Source organism: Schistocerca cancellata, unplaced genomic scaffold (genome assembly GCF_023864275.1).
Source record: "Schistocerca cancellata isolate TAMUIC-IGC-003103 unplaced genomic scaffold, iqSchCanc2.1 HiC_scaffold_830, whole genome shotgun sequence".
In the NCBI taxonomy this organism is placed as follows: domain Eukaryota; kingdom Metazoa; phylum Arthropoda; class Insecta; order Orthoptera; family Acrididae; genus Schistocerca; species Schistocerca cancellata.
The window spans coordinates 428,423-448,310 of record NW_026046841.1 but is presented as its reverse complement, the minus strand read 5'-3'; the positions used below and the strand labels follow the sequence as shown (position 1 = coordinate 448,310).

The 19,888-nt window shown below is 50.4% G+C and overlaps 34 non-coding genes across 34 annotated transcripts; all 34 read right to left on the bottom strand.

The window, feature by feature from the left end:
* Positions 1-593: 593 nt before the first annotated feature.
* Trnan-guu (transfer RNA asparagine (anticodon GUU)) lies at positions 594-667 on the bottom strand. The gene has a single exon. It is a non-coding gene; the product is annotated as a tRNA-Asn (tRNA).
* A 333-nt stretch (positions 668-1,000) lies between these two features.
* Trnat-cgu (transfer RNA threonine (anticodon CGU)) lies at positions 1,001-1,072 on the bottom strand. The gene has a single exon. It is a non-coding gene; the product is annotated as a tRNA-Thr (tRNA).
* Positions 1,073-1,743: 671 nt separating this feature from the next.
* On the bottom strand, positions 1,744-1,817 carry Trnan-guu (transfer RNA asparagine (anticodon GUU)). Its single transcript has one exon. It is a non-coding gene; the product is annotated as a tRNA-Asn (tRNA).
* A 333-nt stretch (positions 1,818-2,150) lies between these two features.
* Trnat-cgu (transfer RNA threonine (anticodon CGU)) lies at positions 2,151-2,222 on the bottom strand. Its single transcript has one exon. It is a non-coding gene; the product is annotated as a tRNA-Thr (tRNA).
* Positions 2,223-2,893: 671 nt separating this feature from the next.
* Positions 2,894-2,967, bottom strand: Trnan-guu (transfer RNA asparagine (anticodon GUU)). The gene has a single exon. It is a non-coding gene; the product is annotated as a tRNA-Asn (tRNA).
* A 333-nt stretch (positions 2,968-3,300) lies between these two features.
* Trnat-cgu (transfer RNA threonine (anticodon CGU)) lies at positions 3,301-3,372 on the bottom strand. Its single transcript has one exon. It is a non-coding gene; the product is annotated as a tRNA-Thr (tRNA).
* Positions 3,373-4,043: 671 nt separating this feature from the next.
* Trnan-guu (transfer RNA asparagine (anticodon GUU)) lies at positions 4,044-4,117 on the bottom strand. Its single transcript has one exon. It is a non-coding gene; the product is annotated as a tRNA-Asn (tRNA).
* A 333-nt stretch (positions 4,118-4,450) lies between these two features.
* On the bottom strand, positions 4,451-4,522 carry Trnat-cgu (transfer RNA threonine (anticodon CGU)). Its single transcript has one exon. It is a non-coding gene; the product is annotated as a tRNA-Thr (tRNA).
* A 671-nt stretch (positions 4,523-5,193) lies between these two features.
* Positions 5,194-5,267, bottom strand: Trnan-guu (transfer RNA asparagine (anticodon GUU)). Its single transcript has one exon. It is a non-coding gene; the product is annotated as a tRNA-Asn (tRNA).
* Positions 5,268-5,600: 333 nt separating this feature from the next.
* Positions 5,601-5,672, bottom strand: Trnat-cgu (transfer RNA threonine (anticodon CGU)). The gene has a single exon. It is a non-coding gene; the product is annotated as a tRNA-Thr (tRNA).
* Positions 5,673-6,343: 671 nt separating this feature from the next.
* On the bottom strand, positions 6,344-6,417 carry Trnan-guu (transfer RNA asparagine (anticodon GUU)). The gene has a single exon. It is a non-coding gene; the product is annotated as a tRNA-Asn (tRNA).
* Positions 6,418-6,750: 333 nt separating this feature from the next.
* Positions 6,751-6,822, bottom strand: Trnat-cgu (transfer RNA threonine (anticodon CGU)). The gene has a single exon. It is a non-coding gene; the product is annotated as a tRNA-Thr (tRNA).
* Positions 6,823-7,493: 671 nt separating this feature from the next.
* Positions 7,494-7,567, bottom strand: Trnan-guu (transfer RNA asparagine (anticodon GUU)). The gene has a single exon. It is a non-coding gene; the product is annotated as a tRNA-Asn (tRNA).
* Positions 7,568-7,900: 333 nt separating this feature from the next.
* On the bottom strand, positions 7,901-7,972 carry Trnat-cgu (transfer RNA threonine (anticodon CGU)). The gene has a single exon. It is a non-coding gene; the product is annotated as a tRNA-Thr (tRNA).
* Positions 7,973-8,643: 671 nt separating this feature from the next.
* On the bottom strand, positions 8,644-8,717 carry Trnan-guu (transfer RNA asparagine (anticodon GUU)). Its single transcript has one exon. It is a non-coding gene; the product is annotated as a tRNA-Asn (tRNA).
* A 333-nt stretch (positions 8,718-9,050) lies between these two features.
* Positions 9,051-9,122, bottom strand: Trnat-cgu (transfer RNA threonine (anticodon CGU)). The gene has a single exon. It is a non-coding gene; the product is annotated as a tRNA-Thr (tRNA).
* A 671-nt stretch (positions 9,123-9,793) lies between these two features.
* Positions 9,794-9,867, bottom strand: Trnan-guu (transfer RNA asparagine (anticodon GUU)). The gene has a single exon. It is a non-coding gene; the product is annotated as a tRNA-Asn (tRNA).
* A 333-nt stretch (positions 9,868-10,200) lies between these two features.
* Trnat-cgu (transfer RNA threonine (anticodon CGU)) lies at positions 10,201-10,272 on the bottom strand. Its single transcript has one exon. It is a non-coding gene; the product is annotated as a tRNA-Thr (tRNA).
* A 924-nt stretch (positions 10,273-11,196) lies between these two features.
* Positions 11,197-11,270, bottom strand: Trnan-guu (transfer RNA asparagine (anticodon GUU)). Its single transcript has one exon. It is a non-coding gene; the product is annotated as a tRNA-Asn (tRNA).
* Positions 11,271-11,603: 333 nt separating this feature from the next.
* On the bottom strand, positions 11,604-11,675 carry Trnat-cgu (transfer RNA threonine (anticodon CGU)). Its single transcript has one exon. It is a non-coding gene; the product is annotated as a tRNA-Thr (tRNA).
* Positions 11,676-12,346: 671 nt separating this feature from the next.
* On the bottom strand, positions 12,347-12,420 carry Trnan-guu (transfer RNA asparagine (anticodon GUU)). The gene has a single exon. It is a non-coding gene; the product is annotated as a tRNA-Asn (tRNA).
* Positions 12,421-12,753: 333 nt separating this feature from the next.
* On the bottom strand, positions 12,754-12,825 carry Trnat-cgu (transfer RNA threonine (anticodon CGU)). Its single transcript has one exon. It is a non-coding gene; the product is annotated as a tRNA-Thr (tRNA).
* A 671-nt stretch (positions 12,826-13,496) lies between these two features.
* Positions 13,497-13,570, bottom strand: Trnan-guu (transfer RNA asparagine (anticodon GUU)). Its single transcript has one exon. It is a non-coding gene; the product is annotated as a tRNA-Asn (tRNA).
* Positions 13,571-13,903: 333 nt separating this feature from the next.
* Positions 13,904-13,975, bottom strand: Trnat-cgu (transfer RNA threonine (anticodon CGU)). The gene has a single exon. It is a non-coding gene; the product is annotated as a tRNA-Thr (tRNA).
* A 671-nt stretch (positions 13,976-14,646) lies between these two features.
* Trnan-guu (transfer RNA asparagine (anticodon GUU)) lies at positions 14,647-14,720 on the bottom strand. Its single transcript has one exon. It is a non-coding gene; the product is annotated as a tRNA-Asn (tRNA).
* A 333-nt stretch (positions 14,721-15,053) lies between these two features.
* Positions 15,054-15,125, bottom strand: Trnat-cgu (transfer RNA threonine (anticodon CGU)). Its single transcript has one exon. It is a non-coding gene; the product is annotated as a tRNA-Thr (tRNA).
* Positions 15,126-15,796: 671 nt separating this feature from the next.
* On the bottom strand, positions 15,797-15,870 carry Trnan-guu (transfer RNA asparagine (anticodon GUU)). The gene has a single exon. It is a non-coding gene; the product is annotated as a tRNA-Asn (tRNA).
* Positions 15,871-16,203: 333 nt separating this feature from the next.
* Positions 16,204-16,275, bottom strand: Trnat-cgu (transfer RNA threonine (anticodon CGU)). Its single transcript has one exon. It is a non-coding gene; the product is annotated as a tRNA-Thr (tRNA).
* Positions 16,276-16,946: 671 nt separating this feature from the next.
* On the bottom strand, positions 16,947-17,020 carry Trnan-guu (transfer RNA asparagine (anticodon GUU)). Its single transcript has one exon. It is a non-coding gene; the product is annotated as a tRNA-Asn (tRNA).
* Positions 17,021-17,353: 333 nt separating this feature from the next.
* On the bottom strand, positions 17,354-17,425 carry Trnat-cgu (transfer RNA threonine (anticodon CGU)). The gene has a single exon. It is a non-coding gene; the product is annotated as a tRNA-Thr (tRNA).
* Positions 17,426-18,096: 671 nt separating this feature from the next.
* On the bottom strand, positions 18,097-18,170 carry Trnan-guu (transfer RNA asparagine (anticodon GUU)). Its single transcript has one exon. It is a non-coding gene; the product is annotated as a tRNA-Asn (tRNA).
* A 333-nt stretch (positions 18,171-18,503) lies between these two features.
* Positions 18,504-18,575, bottom strand: Trnat-cgu (transfer RNA threonine (anticodon CGU)). Its single transcript has one exon. It is a non-coding gene; the product is annotated as a tRNA-Thr (tRNA).
* A 671-nt stretch (positions 18,576-19,246) lies between these two features.
* Positions 19,247-19,320, bottom strand: Trnan-guu (transfer RNA asparagine (anticodon GUU)). The gene has a single exon. It is a non-coding gene; the product is annotated as a tRNA-Asn (tRNA).
* A 333-nt stretch (positions 19,321-19,653) lies between these two features.
* On the bottom strand, positions 19,654-19,725 carry Trnat-cgu (transfer RNA threonine (anticodon CGU)). The gene has a single exon. It is a non-coding gene; the product is annotated as a tRNA-Thr (tRNA).
* Positions 19,726-19,888: the final 163 nt, after the last annotated feature.

Below are 19,888 nucleotides of genomic sequence, written 5' to 3'. Positions count from 1 at the left end.
ATTTGACACACAGATGCTGCTGGAGGTGTCCACCTTACCGTTTTCCAACTCTCTTCACTGTTTCACCCTTACGATCGACGACGAGCGTCAAGCCACCAAAGGTTTGCGGTCTGCGCAAAACTTGACCTAGTGCACAGCTTGTGGGATAGCGTGGCTCTACTGTGAAACGCGCCTTTCGACTCCTCTCTCTGGCTACATCGTCCACAGTGGCACTGGGGGCTTCATGTAAGGCGACTGCACGCCGCTCGGCCAACAGCGGCCTACTGCAGACCGACACTTAAGAGACGCCAAATGCAGATCGACATCGAGAGAGAGGCCCTGTCATATGGCACTCGCGGTGTATACGCCGAAATGAAATGTAAATAATACATCTTTTGTAGTGGTCGTCGCTCTACTGCAGTGTCACACATGCCGAATGAATAGGAAAGCGGTAGAACGTCCGCATAGGGCCATGTTTTTACCTCCACTGTCACGTGGCTGAATGTGTATAAGGCTGTGTGGCATCATTCAAACACAGCCAAATTGTCACACTAGCTGTGTATCTCTATCAAAGTGGACATACGTCCTCACCTCGGTGGCGATTAAAACGATTTCGCCCCCGGGTGGGCTCGAACCACCAACCTTTCGGTTAACAGCCGAACGCGCTAGCCGATTGCGCCACGGAGGCCTTGACTTTCGGTCACTTCTGCTCTCTTTATCAATGCAACTCGTATACTTTTCGCAGGCACCTCGCAGAATGGTAGTATCTGCTTACGCCTCTTCACATGGATAACGTGCATGCACACTGTAGTGGGGCTCATAAACGAATGACATTGCCAAGCATGACATTATACTACAAAATGCATACAAAACAGTGTTCCGCCTACACATCCAGTAAACCTCTGATGCAAGTAGAGCACTCTATATCGGTTGTAGAACTTCCCCTTCATTCAGTGCACTGCCATCTGTTAGATGCTGCTCGAGCTAGCTCTGCTCTCAGCAGCAAAGTTAAAAAAATGAATGCCTTCTGTGAGGGTCGAACTCACGACCCCTGGTTTACGAGACCAGTACTCCACCACTGAGCTAAGAAGGACGCAGCTTGGCGTTCGTGAGCTACTCCCGAATTGTCACGTCATCATACTGAATCTTACAGCCCTCGACCAGATATCGGATTTGACACACAGATGCTGCTGGAGGTGTCCACCTTACCGTTTTCCAACTCTCTTCACTGTTTCACCCTTACGATCGACGACGAGCGTCAAGCCACCAAAGGTTTGCGGTCTGCGCAAAACTTGACCTAGTGCACAGCTTGTGGGATAGCGTGGCTCTACTGTGAAACGCGCCTTTCGACTCCTCTCTCTGGCTACATCGTCCACAGTGGCACTGGGGGCTTCATGTAAGGCGACTGCACGCCGCTCGGCCAACAGCGGCCTACTGCAGACCGACACTTAAGAGACGCCAAATGCAGATCGACATCGAGAGAGAGGCCCTGTCATATGGCACTCGCGGTGTATACGCCGAAATGAAATGTAAATAATACATCTTTTGTAGTGGTCGTCGCTCTACTGCAGTGTCACACATGCCGAATGAATAGGAAAGCGGTAGAACGTCCGCATAGGGCCATGTTTTTACCTCCACTGTCACGTGGCTGAATGTGTATAAGGCTGTGTGGCATCATTCAAACACAGCCAAATTGTCACACTAGCTGTGTATCTCTATCAAAGTGGACATACGTCCTCACCTCGGTGGCGATTAAAACGATTTCGCCCCCGGGTGGGCTCGAACCACCAACCTTTCGGTTAACAGCCGAACGCGCTAGCCGATTGCGCCACGGAGGCCTTGACTTTCGGTCACTTCTGCTCTCTTTATCAATGCAACTCGTATACTTTTCGCAGGCACCTCGCAGAATGGTAGTATCTGCTTACGCCTCTTCACATGGATAACGTGCATGCACACTGTAGTGGGGCTCATAAACGAATGACATTGCCAAGCATGACATTATACTACAAAATGCATACAAAACAGTGTTCCGCCTACACATCCAGTAAACCTCTGATGCAAGTAGAGCACTCTATATCGGTTGTAGAACTTCCCCTTCATTCAGTGCACTGCCATCTGTTAGATGCTGCTCGAGCTAGCTCTGCTCTCAGCAGCAAAGTTAAAAAAATGAATGCCTTCTGTGAGGGTCGAACTCACGACCCCTGGTTTACGAGACCAGTACTCCACCACTGAGCTAAGAAGGACGCAGCTTGGCGTTCGTGAGCTACTCCCGAATTGTCACGTCATCATACTGAATCTTACAGCCCTCGACCAGATATCGGATTTGACACACAGATGCTGCTGGAGGTGTCCACCTTACCGTTTTCCAACTCTCTTCACTGTTTCACCCTTACGATCGACGACGAGCGTCAAGCCACCAAAGGTTTGCGGTCTGCGCAAAACTTGACCTAGTGCACAGCTTGTGGGATAGCGTGGCTCTACTGTGAAACGCGCCTTTCGACTCCTCTCTCTGGCTACATCGTCCACAGTGGCACTGGGGGCTTCATGTAAGGCGACTGCACGCCGCTCGGCCAACAGCGGCCTACTGCAGACCGACACTTAAGAGACGCCAAATGCAGATCGACATCGAGAGAGAGGCCCTGTCATATGGCACTCGCGGTGTATACGCCGAAATGAAATGTAAATAATACATCTTTTGTAGTGGTCGTCGCTCTACTGCAGTGTCACACATGCCGAATGAATAGGAAAGCGGTAGAACGTCCGCATAGGGCCATGTTTTTACCTCCACTGTCACGTGGCTGAATGTGTATAAGGCTGTGTGGCATCATTCAAACACAGCCAAATTGTCACACTAGCTGTGTATCTCTATCAAAGTGGACATACGTCCTCACCTCGGTGGCGATTAAAACGATTTCGCCCCCGGGTGGGCTCGAACCACCAACCTTTCGGTTAACAGCCGAACGCGCTAGCCGATTGCGCCACGGAGGCCTTGACTTTCGGTCACTTCTGCTCTCTTTATCAATGCAACTCGTATACTTTTCGCAGGCACCTCGCAGAATGGTAGTATCTGCTTACGCCTCTTCACATGGATAACGTGCATGCACACTGTAGTGGGGCTCATAAACGAATGACATTGCCAAGCATGACATTATACTACAAAATGCATACAAAACAGTGTTCCGCCTACACATCCAGTAAACCTCTGATGCAAGTAGAGCACTCTATATCGGTTGTAGAACTTCCCCTTCATTCAGTGCACTGCCATCTGTTAGATGCTGCTCGAGCTAGCTCTGCTCTCAGCAGCAAAGTTAAAAAAATGAATGCCTTCTGTGAGGGTCGAACTCACGACCCCTGGTTTACGAGACCAGTACTCCACCACTGAGCTAAGAAGGACGCAGCTTGGCGTTCGTGAGCTACTCCCGAATTGTCACGTCATCATACTGAATCTTACAGCCCTCGACCAGATATCGGATTTGACACACAGATGCTGCTGGAGGTGTCCACCTTACCGTTTTCCAACTCTCTTCACTGTTTCACCCTTACGATCGACGACGAGCGTCAAGCCACCAAAGGTTTGCGGTCTGCGCAAAACTTGACCTAGTGCACAGCTTGTGGGATAGCGTGGCTCTACTGTGAAACGCGCCTTTCGACTCCTCTCTCTGGCTACATCGTCCACAGTGGCACTGGGGGCTTCATGTAAGGCGACTGCACGCCGCTCGGCCAACAGCGGCCTACTGCAGACCGACACTTAAGAGACGCCAAATGCAGATCGACATCGAGAGAGAGGCCCTGTCATATGGCACTCGCGGTGTATACGCCGAAATGAAATGTAAATAATACATCTTTTGTAGTGGTCGTCGCTCTACTGCAGTGTCACACATGCCGAATGAATAGGAAAGCGGTAGAACGTCCGCATAGGGCCATGTTTTTACCTCCACTGTCACGTGGCTGAATGTGTATAAGGCTGTGTGGCATCATTCAAACACAGCCAAATTGTCACACTAGCTGTGTATCTCTATCAAAGTGGACATACGTCCTCACCTCGGTGGCGATTAAAACGATTTCGCCCCCGGGTGGGCTCGAACCACCAACCTTTCGGTTAACAGCCGAACGCGCTAGCCGATTGCGCCACGGAGGCCTTGACTTTCGGTCACTTCTGCTCTCTTTATCAATGCAACTCGTATACTTTTCGCAGGCACCTCGCAGAATGGTAGTATCTGCTTACGCCTCTTCACATGGATAACGTGCATGCACACTGTAGTGGGGCTCATAAACGAATGACATCGCCAAGCATGACATTATACTACAAAATGCATACAAAACAGTGTTCCGCCTACACATCCAGTAAACCTCTGATGCAAGTAGAGCACTCTATATCGGTTGTAGAACTTCCCCTTCATTCAGTGCACTGCCATCTGTTAGATGCTGCTCAAGCTAGCTCTGCTCTCAGCAGCAAAGTTAAAAAAATGAATGCCTACTGTGAGGGTCGAACTCACGACCCCTGGTTTACGAGACCAGTGCTCTACCACTGAGCTAAGAAGGCCGCAGCTTGGCGTTCGTGAGCTACTCCCGAATTGTCACGTCATCATACTGAATCTTACAGCCCTCGACCAGATATCGGATTTGACACACAGATGCTGCTGGAGGTGTCCACCTTACCGTTTTCCAACTCTCTTCACTGTTTCACCCTTACGATCGACGACGAGCGTCAAGCCACCAAAGGTTTGCGGTCTGCGCAAAACTTGACCTAGTGCACAGCTTGTGGGATAGCGTGGCTCTACTGTGAAACGCGCCTTTCGACTCCTCTCTCTGGCTACATCGTCCACAGTGGCACTGGGGGCTTCATGTAAGGCGACTGCACGCCGCTCGGCCAACAGCGGCCTACTGCAGACCGACACTTAAGAGACGCCAAATGCAGATCGACATCGAGAGAGAGGCCCTGTCATATGGCACTCGCGGTGTATACGCCGAAATGAAATGTAAATAATACATCTTTTGTAGTGGTCGTCGCTCTACTGCAGTGTCACACATGCCGAATGAATAGGAAAGCGGTAGAACGTCCGCATAGGGCCATGTTTTTACCTCCACTGTCACGTGGCTGAATGTGTATAAGGCTGTGTGGCATCATTCAAACACAGCCAAATTGTCACACTAGCTGTGTATCTCTATCAAAGTGGACATACGTCCTCACCTCGGTGGCGATTAAAACGATTTCGCCCCCGGGTGGGCTCGAACCACCAACCTTTCGGTTAACAGCCGAACGCGCTAGCCGATTGCGCCACGGAGGCCTTGACTTTCGGTCACTTCTGCTCTCTTTATCAATGCAACTCGTATACTTTTCGCAGGCACCTCGCAGAATGGTAGTATCTGCTTACGCCTCTTCACATGGATAACGTGCATGCACACTGTAGTGGGGCTCATAAACGAATGACATCGCCAAGCATGACATTATACTACAAAATGCATACAAAACAGTGTTCCGCCTACACATCCAGTAAACCTCTGATGCAAGTAGAGCACTCTATATCGGTTGTAGAACTTCCCCTTCATTCAGTGCACTGCCATCTGTTAGATGCTGCTCGAGCTAGCTCTGCTCTCAGCAGCAAAGTTAAAAAAATGAATGCCTTCTGTGAGGGTCGAACTCACGACCCCTGGTTTACGAGAGCAGTGCTCTACCACTGAGCTAAGAAGGCCGCAGCTTGGCGTTCGTGAGCTACTCCCGAATTGTCACGTCATCATACTGAATCTTACAGCCCTCGACCAGATATCGGATTTGACACACAGATGCTGCTGGAGGTGTCCACCTTACCGTTTTCCAACTCTCTTTACTGTTTCACCCTTACGATCGACGACGAGCGTCAAGCCACCAAAGGTTTGCGGTCTGCGCAAAACTTGACCTAGTGCACAGCTTGTGGGATAGCGTGGCTCTACTGTGAAACGCGCCTTTCGACTCCTCTCTCTGGCTACATCGTCCACAGTGGCACTGGGGGCTTCATGTAAGGCGACTGCACGCCGCTCGGCCAACAGCGGCCTACTGCAGACCGACACTTAAGAGACGCCAAATGCAGATCGACATCGAGAGAGAGGCCCTGTCATATGGCACTCGCGGTGTATACGCCGAAATGAAATGTAAATAATACATCTTTTGTAGTGGTCGTCGCTCTACTGCAGTGTCACACATGCCGAATGAATAGGAAAGCGGTAGAACGTCCGCATAGGGCCATGTTTTTACCTCCACTGTCACGTGGCTGAATGTGTATAAGGCTGTGTGGCATCATTCAAACACAGCCAAATTGTCACACTAGCTGTGTATCTCTATCAAAGTGGACATACGTCCTCACCTCGGTGGCGATTAAAACGATTTCGCCCCCGGGTGGGCTCGAACCACCAACCTTTCGGTTAACAGCCGAACGCGCTAGCCGATTGCGCCACGGAGGCCTTGACTTTCGGTCACTTCTGCTCTCTTTATCAATGCAACTCGTATACTTTTCGCAGGCACCTCGCAGAATGGTAGTATCTGCTTACGCCTCTTCACATGGATAACGTGCATGCACACTGTAGTGGGGCTCATAAACGAATGACATCGCCAAGCATGACATTATACTACAAAATGCATACAAAACAGTGTTCCGCCTACACATCCAGTAAACCTCTGATGCAAGTAGAGCACTCTATATCGGTTGTAGAACTTCCCCTTCATTCAGTGCACTGCCATCTGTTAGATGCTGCTCAAGCTAGCTCTGCTCTCAGCAGCAAAGTTAAAAAAATGAATGCCTACTGTGAGGGTCGAACTCACGACCCCTGGTTTACGAGACCAGTGCTCTACCACTGAGCTAAGAAGGCCGCAGCTTGGCGTTCGTGAGCTACTCCCGAATTGTCACGTCATCATACTGAATCTTACAGCCCTCGACCAGATATCGGATTTGACACACAGATGCTGCTGGAGGTGTCCACCTTACCGTTTTCCAACTCTCTTCACTGTTTCACCCTTACGATCGACGACGAGCGTCAAGCCACCAAAGGTTTGCGGTCTGCGCAAAACTTGACCTAGTGCACAGCTTGTGGGATAGCGTGGCTCTACTGTGAAACGCGCCTTTCGACTCCTCTCTCTGGCTACATCGTCCACAGTGGCACTGGGGGCTTCATGTAAGGCGACTGCACGCCGCTCGGCCAACAGCGGCCTACTGCAGACCGACACTTAAGAGACGCCAAATGCAGATCGACATCGAGAGAGAGGCCCTGTCATATGGCACTCGCGGTGTATACGCCGAAATGAAATGTAAATAATACATCTTTTGTAGTGGTCGTCGCTCTACTGCAGTGTCACACATGCCGAATGAATAGGAAAGCGGTAGAACGTCCGCATAGGGCCATGTTTTTACCTCCACTGTCACGTGGCTGAATGTGTATAAGGCTGTGTGGCATCATTCAAACACAGCCAAATTGTCACACTAGCTGTGTATCTCTATCAAAGTGGACATACGTCCTCACCTCGGTGGCGATTAAAACGATTTCGCCCCCGGGTGGGCTCGAACCACCAACCTTTCGGTTAACAGCCGAACGCGCTAGCCGATTGCGCCACGGAGGCCTTGACTTTCGGTCACTTCTGCTCTCTTTATCAATGCAACTCGTATACTTTTCGCAGGCACCTCGCAGAATGGTAGTATCTGCTTACGCCTCTTCACATGGATAACGTGCATGCACACTGTAGTGGGGCTCATAAACGAATGACATCGCCAAGCATGACATTATACTACAAAATGCATACAAAACAGTGTTCCGCCTACACATCCAGTAAACCTCTGATGCAAGTAGAGCACTCTATATCGGTTGTAGAACTTCCCCTTCATTCAGTGCACTGCCATCTGTTAGATGCTGCTCAAGCTAGCTCTGCTCTCAGCAGCAAAGTTAAAAAAATGAATGCCTACTGTGAGGGTCGAACTCACGACCCCTGGTTTACGAGACCAGTGCTCTACCACTGAGCTAAGAAGGCCGCAGCTTGGCGTTCGTGAGCTACTCCCGAATTGTCACGTCATCATACTGAATCTTACAGCCCTCGACCAGATATCGGATTTGACACACAGATGCTGCTGGAGGTGTCCACCTTACCGTTTTCCAACTCTCTTCACTGTTTCACCCTTACGATCGACGACGAGCGTCAAGCCACCAAAGGTTTGCGGTCTGCGCAAAACTTGACCTAGTGCACAGCTTGTGGGATAGCGTGGCTCTACTGTGAAACGCGCCTTTCGACTCCTCTCTCTGGCTACATCGTCCACAGTGGCACTGGGGGCTTCATGTAAGGCGACTGCACGCCGCTCGGCCAACAGCGGCCTACTGCAGACCGACACTTAAGAGACGCCAAATGCAGATCGACATCGAGAGAGAGGCCCTGTCATATGGCACTCGCGGTGTATACGCCGAAATGAAATGTAAATAATACATCTTTTGTAGTGGTCGTCGCTCTACTGCAGTGTCACACATGCCGAATGAATAGGAAAGCGGTAGAACGTCCGCATAGGGCCATGTTTTTACCTCCACTGTCACGTGGCTGAATGTGTATAAGGCTGTGTGGCATCATTCAAACACAGCCAAATTGTCACACTAGCTGTGTATCTCTATCAAAGTGGACATACGTCCTCACCTCGGTGGCGATTAAAACGATTTCGCCCCCGGGTGGGCTCGAACCACCAACCTTTCGGTTAACAGCCGAACGCGCTAGCCGATTGCGCCACGGAGGCCTTGACTTTCGGTCACTTCTGCTCTCTTTATCAATGCAACTCGTATACTTTTCGCAGGCACCTCGCAGAATGGTAGTATCTGCTTACGCCTCTTCACATGGATAACGTGCATGCACACTGTAGTGGGGCTCATAAACGAATGACATTGCCAAGCATGACATTATACTACAAAATGCATACAAAACAGTGTTCCGCCTACACATCCAGTAAACCTCTGATGCAAGTAGAGCACTCTATATCGGTTGTAGAACTTCCCCTTCATTCAGTGCACTGCCATCTGTTAGATGCTGCTCGAGCTAGCTCTGCTCTCAGCAGCAAAGTTAAAAAAATGAATGCCTTCTGTGAGGGTCGAACTCACGACCCCTGGTTTACGAGACCAGTACTCCACCACTGAGCTAAGAAGGACGCAGCTTGGCGTTCGTGAGCTACTCCCGAATTGTCACGTCATCATACTGAATCTTACAGCCCTCGACCAGATATCGGATTTGACACACAGATGCTGCTGGAGGTGTCCACCTTACCGTTTTCCAACTCTCTTCACTGTTTCACCCTTACGATCGACGACGAGCGTCAAGCCACCAAAGGTTTGCGGTCTGCGCAAAACTTGACCTAGTGCACAGCTTGTGGGATAGCGTGGCTCTACTGTGAAACGCGCCTTTCGACTCCTCTCTCTGGCTACATCGTCCACAGTGGCACTGGGGGCTTCATGTAAGGCGACTGCACGCCGCTCGGCCAACAGCGGCCTACTGCAGACCGACACTTAAGAGACGCCAAATGCAGATCGACATCGAGAGAGAGGCCCTGTCATATGGCACTCGCGGTGTATACGCCGAAATGAAATGTAAATAATACATCTTTTGTAGTGGTCGTCGCTCTACTGCAGTGTCACACATGCCGAATGAATAGGAAAGCGGTAGAACGTCCGCATAGGGCCATGTTTTTACCTCCACTGTCACGTGGCTGAATGTGTATAAGGCTGTGTGGCATCATTCAAACACAGCCAAATTGTCACACTAGCTGTGTATCTCTATCAAAGTGGACATACGTCCTCACCTCGGTGGCGATTAAAACGATTTCGCCCCCGGGTGGGCTCGAACCACCAACCTTTCGGTTAACAGCCGAACGCGCTAGCCGATTGCGCCACGGAGGCCTTGACTTTCGGTCACTTCTGCTCTCTTTATCAATGCAACTCGTATACTTTTCGCAGGCACCTCGCAGAATGGTAGTATCTGCTTACGCCTCTTCACATGGATAACGTGCATGCACACTGTAGTGGGGCTCATAAACGAATGACATCGCCAAGCATGACATTATACTACAAAATGCATACAAAACAGTGTTCCGCCTACACATCCAGTAAACCTCTGATGCAAGTAGAGCACTCTATATCGGTTGTAGAACTTCCCCTTCATTCAGTGCACTGCCATCTGTTAGATGCTGCTCGAGCTAGCTCTGCTCTCAGCAGCAAAGTTAAAAAAATGAATGCCTACTGTGAGGGTCGAACTCACGACCCCTGGTTTACGAGACCAGTGCTCTACCACTGAGCTAAGAAGGCCGCAGCTTGGCGTTCGTGAGCTACTCCCGAATTGTCACGTCATCATACTGAATCTTACAGCCCTCGACCAGATATCGGATTTGACACACAGATGCTGCTGGAGGTGTCCACCTTACCGTTTTCCAACTCTCTTCACTGTTTCACCCTTACGATCGACGACGAGCGTCAAGCCACCAAAGGTTTGCGGTCTGCGCAAAACTTGACCTAGTGCACAGCTTGTGGGATCTTTGTCCGCCGCTCGTGGTCTCGCGGTGGCGTTCTCGCTTCCCGAGCACGGGGTCCCGGGTTCGATTCCCGGTGGGGTCAGGGATTTTCACCTGCCTCGAGATGACTGGGTGTTTGTGTTGTCCTCATCATTTCATCATCATCCAGGAAAGTGGCGAAATTGGACTGCGCAAAGATTGGGTAATTGTACGGGCGCTGATAACCACGCAGTTGAGCGCCCCACAAACCAAACATCATCATCAGCTTGTGGGATAGCGTGGCTCTACTGTGAAACGCGCCTTTCGACTCCTCTCTCTGGCTACATCGTCCACAGTGGCACTGGGGGCTTCATGTAAGGCGACTGCACGCCGCTCGGCCAACAGCGGCCTACTGCAGACCGACACTTAAGAGACGCCAAATGCAGATCGACATCGAGAGAGAGGCCCTGTCATATGGCACTCGCGGTGTATACGCCGAAATGAAATGTAAATAATACATCTTTTGTAGTGGTCGTCGCTCTACTGCAGTGTCACACATGCCGAATGAATAGGAAAACGGTAGAACGTCCGCATAGGGCCATGTTTTTACCTCCACTGTCACGTGGCTGAATGTGTATAAGGCTGTGTGGCATCATTCAAACACAGCCAAATTGTCACACTAGCTGTGTATCTCTATCAAAGTGGACATACGTCCTCACCTCGGTGGCGATTAAAACGATTTCGCCCCCGGGTGGGCTCGAACCACCAACCTTTCGGTTAACAGCCGAACGCGCTAGCCGATTGCGCCACGGAGGCCTTGACTTTCGGTCACTTCTGCTCTCTTTATCAATGCAACTCGTATACTTTTCGCAGGCACCTCGCAGAATGGTAGTATCTGCTTACGCCTCTTCACATGGATAACGTGCATGCACACTGTAGTGGGGCTCATAAACGAATGACATTGCCAAGCATGACATTATACTACAAAATGCATACAAAACAGTGTTCCGCCTACACATCCAGTAAACCTCTGATGCAAGTAGAGCACTCTATATCGGTTGTAGAACTTCCCCTTCATTCAGTGCACTGCCATCTGTTAGATGCTGCTCGAGCTAGCTCTGCTCTCAGCAGCAAAGTTAAAAAAATTAATGCCTTCTGTGAGGGTCGAACTCACGACCCCTGGTTTACGAGACCAGTACTCCACCACTGAGCTAAGAAGGCCGCAGCTTGGCGTTCGTGAGCTACTCCCGAATTGTCACGTCATCATACTGAATCTTACAGCCCTCGACCAGATATCGGATTTGACACACAGATGCTGCTGGAGGTGTCCACCTTACCGTTTTCCAACTCTCTTCACTGTTTCACCCTTACGATCGACGACGAGCGTCAAGCCACCAAAGGTTTGCGGTCTGCGCAAAACTTGACCTAGTGCACAGCTTGTGGGATAGCGTGGCTCTACTGTGAAACGCGCCTTTCGACTCCTCTCTCTGGCTACATCGTCCACAGTGGCACTGGGGGCTTCATGTAAGGCGACTGCACGCCGCTCGGCCAACAGCGGCCTACTGCAGACCGACACTTAAGAGACGCCAAATGCAGATCGACATCGAGAGAGAGGCCCTGTCATATGGCACTCGCGGTGTATACGCCGAAATGAAATGTAAATAATACATCTTTTGTAGTGGTCGTCGCTCTACTGCAGTGTCACACATGCCGAATGAATAGGAAAGCGGTAGAACGTCCGCATAGGGCCATGTTTTTACCTCCACTGTCACGTGGCTGAATGTGTATAAGGCTGTGTGGCATCATTCAAACACAGCCAAATTGTCACACTAGCTGTGTATCTCTATCAAAGTGGACATACGTCCTCACCTCGGTGGCGATTAAAACGATTTCGCCCCCGGGTAGGCTCGAACCACCAACCTTTCGGTTAACAGCCGAACGCGCTAGCCGATTGCGCCACGGAGGCCTTGACTTTCGGTCACTTCTGCTCTCTTTATCAATGCAACTCGTATACTTTTGGCAGGCACCTCGCAGAATGGTAGTATCTGCTTACGCCTCTTCACATGGATAACGTGCATGCACACTGTAGTGGGGCTCATAAACGAATGACATCGCCAAGCATGACATTATACTACAAAATGCATACAAAACAGTGTTCCGCCTACACATCCAGTAAACCTCTGATGCAAGTAGAGCACTCTATATCGGTTGTAGAACTTCCCCTTCATTCAGTGCACTGCCATCTGTTAGATGCTGCTCGAGCTAGCTCTGCTCTCAGCAGCAAAGTTAAAAAAATGAATGCCTTCTGTGAGGGTCGAACTCACGACCCCTGGTTTACGAGACCAGTGCTCTACCACTGAGCTAAGAAGGCCGCAGCTTGGCGTTCGTGAGCTACTCCCGAATTGTCACGTCATCATACTGAATCTTACAGCCCTCGACCAGATATCGGATTTGACACACAGATGCTGCTGGAGGTGTCCACCTTACCGTTTTCCAACTCTCTTCACTGTTTCACCCTTACGATCGACGACGAGCGTCAAGCCACCAAAGGTTTGCGGTCTGCGCAAAACTTGACCTAGTGCACAGCTTGTGGGATAGCGTGGCTCTACTGTGAAACGCGCCTTTCGACTCCTCTCTCTGGCTACATCGTCCACAGTGGCACTGGGGGCTTCATGTAAGGCGACTGCACGCCGCTCGGCCAACAGCGGCCTACTGCAGACCGACACTTAAGAGACGCCAAATGCAGATCGACATCGAGAGAGAGGCCCTGTCATATGGCACTCGCGGTGTATACGCCGAAATGAAATGTAAATAATACATCTTTTGTAGTGGTCGTCGCTCTACTGCAGTGTCACACATGCCGAATGAATAGGAAAGCGGTAGAACGTCCGCATAGGGCCATGTTTTTACCTCCACTGTCACGTGGCTGAATGTGTATAAGGCTGTGTGGCATCATTCAAACACAGCCAAATTGTCACACTAGCTGTGTATCTCTATCAAAGTGGACATACGTCCTCACCTCGGTGGCGATTAAAACGATTTCGCCCCCGGGTGGGCTCGAACCACCAACCTTTCGGTTAACAGCCGAACGCGCTAGCCGATTGCGCCACGGAGGCCTTGACTTTCGGTCACTTCTGCTCTCTTTATCAATGCAACTCGTATACTTTTCGCAGGCACCTCGCAGAATGGTAGTATCTGCTTACGCCTCTTCACATGGATAACGTGCATGCACACTGTAGTGGGGCTCATAAACGAATGACATTGCCAAGCATGACATTATACTACAAAATGCATACAAAACAGTGTTCCGCCTACACATCCAGTAAACCTCTGATGCAAGTAGAGCACTCTATATCGGTTGTAGAACTTCCCCTTCATTCAGTGCACTGCCATCTGTTAGATGCTGCTCGAGCTAGCTCTGCTCTCAGCAGCAAAGTTAAAAAAATGAATGCCTTCTGTGAGGGTCGAACTCACGACCCCTGGTTTACGAGACCAGTACTCCACCACTGAGCTAAGAAGGACGCAGCTTGGCGTTCGTGAGCTACTCCCGAATTGTCACGTCATCATACTGAATCTTACAGCCCTCGACCAGATATCGGATTTGACACACAGATGCTGCTGGAGGTGTCCACCTTACCGTTTTCCAACTCTCTTCACTGTTTCACCCTTACGATCGACGACGAGCGTCAAGCCACCAAAGGTTTGCGGTCTGCGCAAAACTTGACCTAGTGCACAGCTTGTGGGATAGCGTGGCTCTACTGTGAAACGCGCCTTTCGACTCCTCTCTCTGGCTACATCGTCCACAGTGGCACTGGGGGCTTCATGTAAGGCGACTGCACGCCGCTCGGCCAACAGCGGCCTACTGCAGACCGACACTTAAGAGACGCCAAATGCAGATCGACATCGAGAGAGAGGCCCTGTCATATGGCACTCGCGGTGTATACGCCGAAATGAAATGTAAATAATACATCTTTTGTAGTGGTCGTCGCTCTACTGCAGTGTCACACATGCCGAATGAATAGGAAAGCGGTAGAACGTCCGCATAGGGCCATGTTTTTACCTCCACTGTCACGTGGCTGAATGTGTATAAGGCTGTGTGGCATCATTCAAACACAGCCAAATTGTCACACTAGCTGTGTATCTCTATCAAAGTGGACATACGTCCTCACCTCGGTGGCGATTAAAACGATTTCGCCCCCGGGTGGGCTCGAACCACCAACCTTTCGGTTAACAGCCGAACGCGCTAGCCGATTGCGCCACGGAGGCCTTGACTTTCGGTCACTTCTGCTCTCTTTATCAATGCAACTCGTATACTTTTCGCAGGCACCTCGCAGAATGGTAGTATCTGCTTACGCCTCTTCACATGGATAACGTGCATGCACACTGTAGTGGGGCTCATAAACGAATGACATCGCCAAGCATGACATTATACTACAAAATGCATACAAAACAGTGTTCCGCCTACACATCCAGTAAACCTCTGATGCAAGTAGAGCACTCTATATCGGTTGTAGAACTTCCCCTTCATTCAGTGCACTGCCATCTGTTAGATGCTGCTCAAGCTAGCTCTGCTCTCAGCAGCAAAGTTAAAAAAATGAATGCCTACTGTGAGGGTCGAACTCACGACCCCTGGTTTACGAGACCAGTGCTCTACCACTGAGCTAAGAAGGCCGCAGCTTGGCGTTCGTGAGCTACTCCCGAATTGTCACGTCATCATACTGAATCTTACAGCCCTCGACCAGATATCGGATTTGACACACAGATGCTGCTGGAGGTGTCCACCTTACCGTTTTCCAACTCTCTTCACTGTTTCACCCTTACGATCGACGACGAGCGTCAAGCCACCAAAGGTTTGCGGTCTGCGCAAAACTTGACCTAGTGCACAGCTTGTGGGATAGCGTGGCTCTACTGTGAAACGCGCCTTTCGACTCCTCTCTCTGGCTACATCGTCCACAGTGGCACTGGGGGCTTCATGTAAGGCGACTGCACGCCGCTCGGCCAACAGCGGCCTACTGCAGACCGACACTTAAGAGACGCCAAATGCAGATCGACATCGAGAGAGAGGCCCTGTCATATGGCACTCGCGGTGTATACGCCGAAATGAAATGTAAATAATACATCTTTTGTAGTGGTCGTCGCTCTACTGCAGTGTCACACATGCCGAATGAATAGGAAAGCGGTAGAACGTCCGCATAGGGCCATGTTTTTACCTCCACTGTCACGTGGCTGAATGTGTATAAGGCTGTGTGGCATCATTCAAACACAGCCAAATTGTCACACTAGCTGTGTATCTCTATCAAAGTGGACATACGTCCTCACCTCGGTGGCGATTAAAACGATTTCGCCCCCGGGTGGGCTCGAACCACCAACCTTTCGGTTAACAGCCGAACGCGCTAGCCGATTGCGCCACGGAGGCCTTGACTTTCGGTCACTTCTGCTCTCTTTATCAATGCAACTCGTATACTTTTGGCAGGCACCTCGCAGAATGGTAGTATCTGCTTACGCCTCTTCACATGGATAACGTGCATGCACACTGTAGTGGGGCTCATAAACGAATGACATCGCCAAGCATGACATTATACTACAAAATGCATACAAAACAGTGTTCCGCCTACACATCCAGTAAACCTCTGATGCAAGTAGAGCACTCTATATCGGTTGTAGAACTTCCCCTTCATTCAGTGCACTGCCATCTGTTAGATGCTGCTCGAGCTAGCTCTGCTCTCAGCAGCAAAGTTAAAAAAATGAATGCCTTCTGTGAGGGTCGAACTCACGACCCCTGGTTTACGAGAGCAGTGCTCTACCACTGAGCTAAGAAGGCCGCAGCTTGGCGTTCGTGAGCTACTCCCGAATTGTCACGTCATCATACTGAATCTTACAGCCCTCGACCAGATATCGGATTTGACACACAGATGCTGCTGGAGGTGTCCACCTTACCGTTTTCCAACTCTCTTTACTGTTTCACCCTTACGATCGACGACGAGCGTCAAGCCACCAAAGGTTTGCGGTCTGCGCAAAACTTGACCTAGTGCACAGCTTGTGGGATAGCGTGGCTCTACTGTGAAACGCGCCTTTCGACTCCTCTCTCTGGCTACATCGTCCACAGTGGCACTGGGGGCTTCATGTAAGGCGACTGCACGCCGCTCGGCCAACAGCGGCCTACTGCAGACCGACACTTAAGAGACGCCAAATGCAGATCGACATCGAGAGAGAGGCCCTGTCATATGGCACTCGCGGTGTATACGCCGAAATGAAATGTAAATAATACATCTTTTGTAGTGGTCGTCGCTCTACTGCAGTGTCACACATGCCGAATGAATAGGAAAGCGGTAGAACGTCCGCATAGGGCCATGTTTTTACCTCCACTGTCACGTGGCTGAATGTGTATAAGGCTGTGTGGCATCATTCAAACACAGCCAAATTGTCACACTAGCTGTGTATCTCTATCAAAGTGGACATACGTCCTCACCTCGGTGGCGATTAAAACGATTTCGCCCCCGGGTGGGCTCGAACCACCAACCTTTCGGTTAACAGCCGAACGCGCTAGCCGATTGCGCCACGGAGGCCTTGACTTTCGGTCACTTCTGCTCTCTTTATCAATGCAACTCGTATACTTTTCGCAGGCACCTCGCAGAATGGTAGTATCTGCTTACGCCTCTTCACATGGATAACGTGCATGCACACTGTAGTGGGGCTCATAAACGAATGACATCGCCAAGCATGACATTATACTACAAAATGCATACAAAACAGTGTTCCGCCTACACATCCAGTAAACCTCTGATGCAAGTAGAGCACTCTATATCGGTTGTAGAACTTCCCCTTCATTCAGTGCACTGCCATCTGTTAGATGCTGCTCAAGCTAGCTCTGCTCTCAGCAGCAAAGTTAAAAAAATGAATGCCTACTGTGAGGGTCGAACTCACGACCCCTGGTTTACGAGACCAGTGCTCTACCACTGAGCTAAGAAGGCCGCAGCTTGGCGTTCGTGAGCTACTCCCGAATTGTCACGTCATCATACTGAATCTTACAGCCCTCGACCAGATATCGGATTTGACACACAGATGCTGCTGGAGGTGTCCACCTTACCGTTTTCCAACTCTCTTCACTGTTTCACCCTTACGATCGACGACGAGCGTCAAGCCACCAAAGGTTTGCGGTCTGCGCAAAACTTGACCTAGTGCACAGCTTGTGGGATAGCGTGGCTCTACTGTGAAACGCGCCTTTCGACTCCTCTCTCTGGCTACATCGTCCACAGTGGCACTGGGGGCTTCATGTAAGGCGACTGCACGCCGCTCGGCCAACAGCGGCCTACTGCAGACCGACACTTAAGAGACGCCAAATGCAGATCGACATCGAGAGAGAGGCCCTGTCATATGGCACTCGCGGTGTATACGCCGAAATGAAATGTAAATAATACATCTTTTGTAGTGGTCGTCGCTCTACTGCAGTGTCACACATGCCGAATGAATAGGAAAGCGGTAGAACGTCCGCATAGGGCCATGTTTTTACCTCCACTGTCACGTGGCTGAATGTGTATAAGGCTGTGTGGCATCATTCAAACACAGCCAAATTGTCACACTAGCTGTGTATCTCTATCAAAGTGGACATACGTCCTCACCTCGGTGGCGATTAAAACGATTTCGCCCCCGGGTGGGCTCGAACCACCAACCTTTCGGTTAACAGCCGAACGCGCTAGCCGATTGCGCCACGGAGGCCTTGACTTTCGGTCACTTCTGCTCTCTTTATCAATGCAACTCGTATACTTTTCGCAGGCACCTCGCAGAATGGTAGTATCTGCTTACGCCTCTTCACATGGATAACGTGCATGCACACTGTAGTGGGGCTCATAAACGAATGACATTGCCAAGCATGACATTATACTACAAAATGCATACAAAACAGTGTTCCGCCTACACATCCAGTAAACCTCTGATGCAAGTAGAGCACTCTATATCGGTTGTAGAACTTCCCCTTCATTCAGTGCACTGCCATCTGTTAGATGCTGCTCGAGCTAGCTCTGCTCTCAGCAGCAAAGTTAAAAAAATGAATGCCTTCTGTGAGGGTCGAACTCACGACCCCTGGTTTACGAGACCAGTACTCCACCACTGAGCTAAGAAGGACGCAGCTTGGCGTTCGTGAGCTACTCCCGAATTGTCACGTCATCATACTGAATCTTACAGCCCTCGACCAGATATCGGATTTGACACACAGATGCTGCTGGAGGTGTCCACCTTACCGTTTTCCAACTCTCTTCACTGTTTCACCCTTACGATCGACGACGAGCGTCAAGCCACCAAAGGTTTGCGGTCTGCGCAAAACTTGACCTAGTGCACAGCTTGTGGGATAGCGTGGCTCTACTGTGAAACGCGCCTTTCGACTCCTCTCTCTGGCTACATCGTCCACAGTGGCACTGGGGGCTTCATGTAAGGCGACTGCACGCCGCTCGGCCAACAGCGGCCTACTGCAGACCGACACTTAAGAGACGCCAAATGCAGATCGACATCGAGAGAGAGGCCCTGTCATATGGCACTCGCGGTGTATACGCCGAAATGAAATGTAAATAATACATCTTTTGTAGTGGTCGTCGCTCTACTGCAGTGTCACACATGCCGAATGAATAGGAAAGCGGTAGAACGTCCGCATAGGGCCATGTTTTTACCTCCACTGTCACGTGGCTGAATGTGTATAAGGCTGTGTGGCATCATTCAAACACAGCCAAATTGTCACACTAGCTGTGTATCTCTATCAAAGTGGACATACGTCCTCACCTCGGTGGCGATTAAAACGATTTCGCCCCCGGGTGGGCTCGAACCACCAACCTTTCGGTTAACAGCCGAACGCGCTAGCCGATTGCGCCACGGAGGCCTTGACTTTCGGTCACTTCTGCTCTCTTTATCAATGCAACTCGTATACTTTTCGCAGGCACCTCGCAGAATGGTAGTATCTGCTTACGCCTCTTCACATGGATAACGTGCATGCACACTGTAGTGGGGCTCATAAACGAATGACATCGCCAAGCATGACATTATACTACAAAATGCATACAAAACAGTGTTCCGCCTACACATCCAGTAAACCTCTGATGCAAGTAGAGCACTCTATATCGGTTGTAGAACTTCCCCTTCATTCAGTGCACTGCCATCTGTTAGATGCTGCTCGAGCTAGCTCTGCTCTCAGCAGCAAAGTTAAAAAAATGAATGCCTACTGTGAGGGTCGAACTCACGACCCCTGGTTTACGAGACCAGTGCTCTACCACTGAGCTAAGAAGGCCGCAGCTTGGCGTTCGTGAGCTACTCCCGAATTGTCACGTCATCATACTGAATCTTACAGCCCTCGACCAGATATCGGATTTGACACACAGATGCTGCTGGAGGTGTCCACCTTACCGTTTTCCAACTCTCTTCACTGTTTCACCCTTACGATCGACGACGAG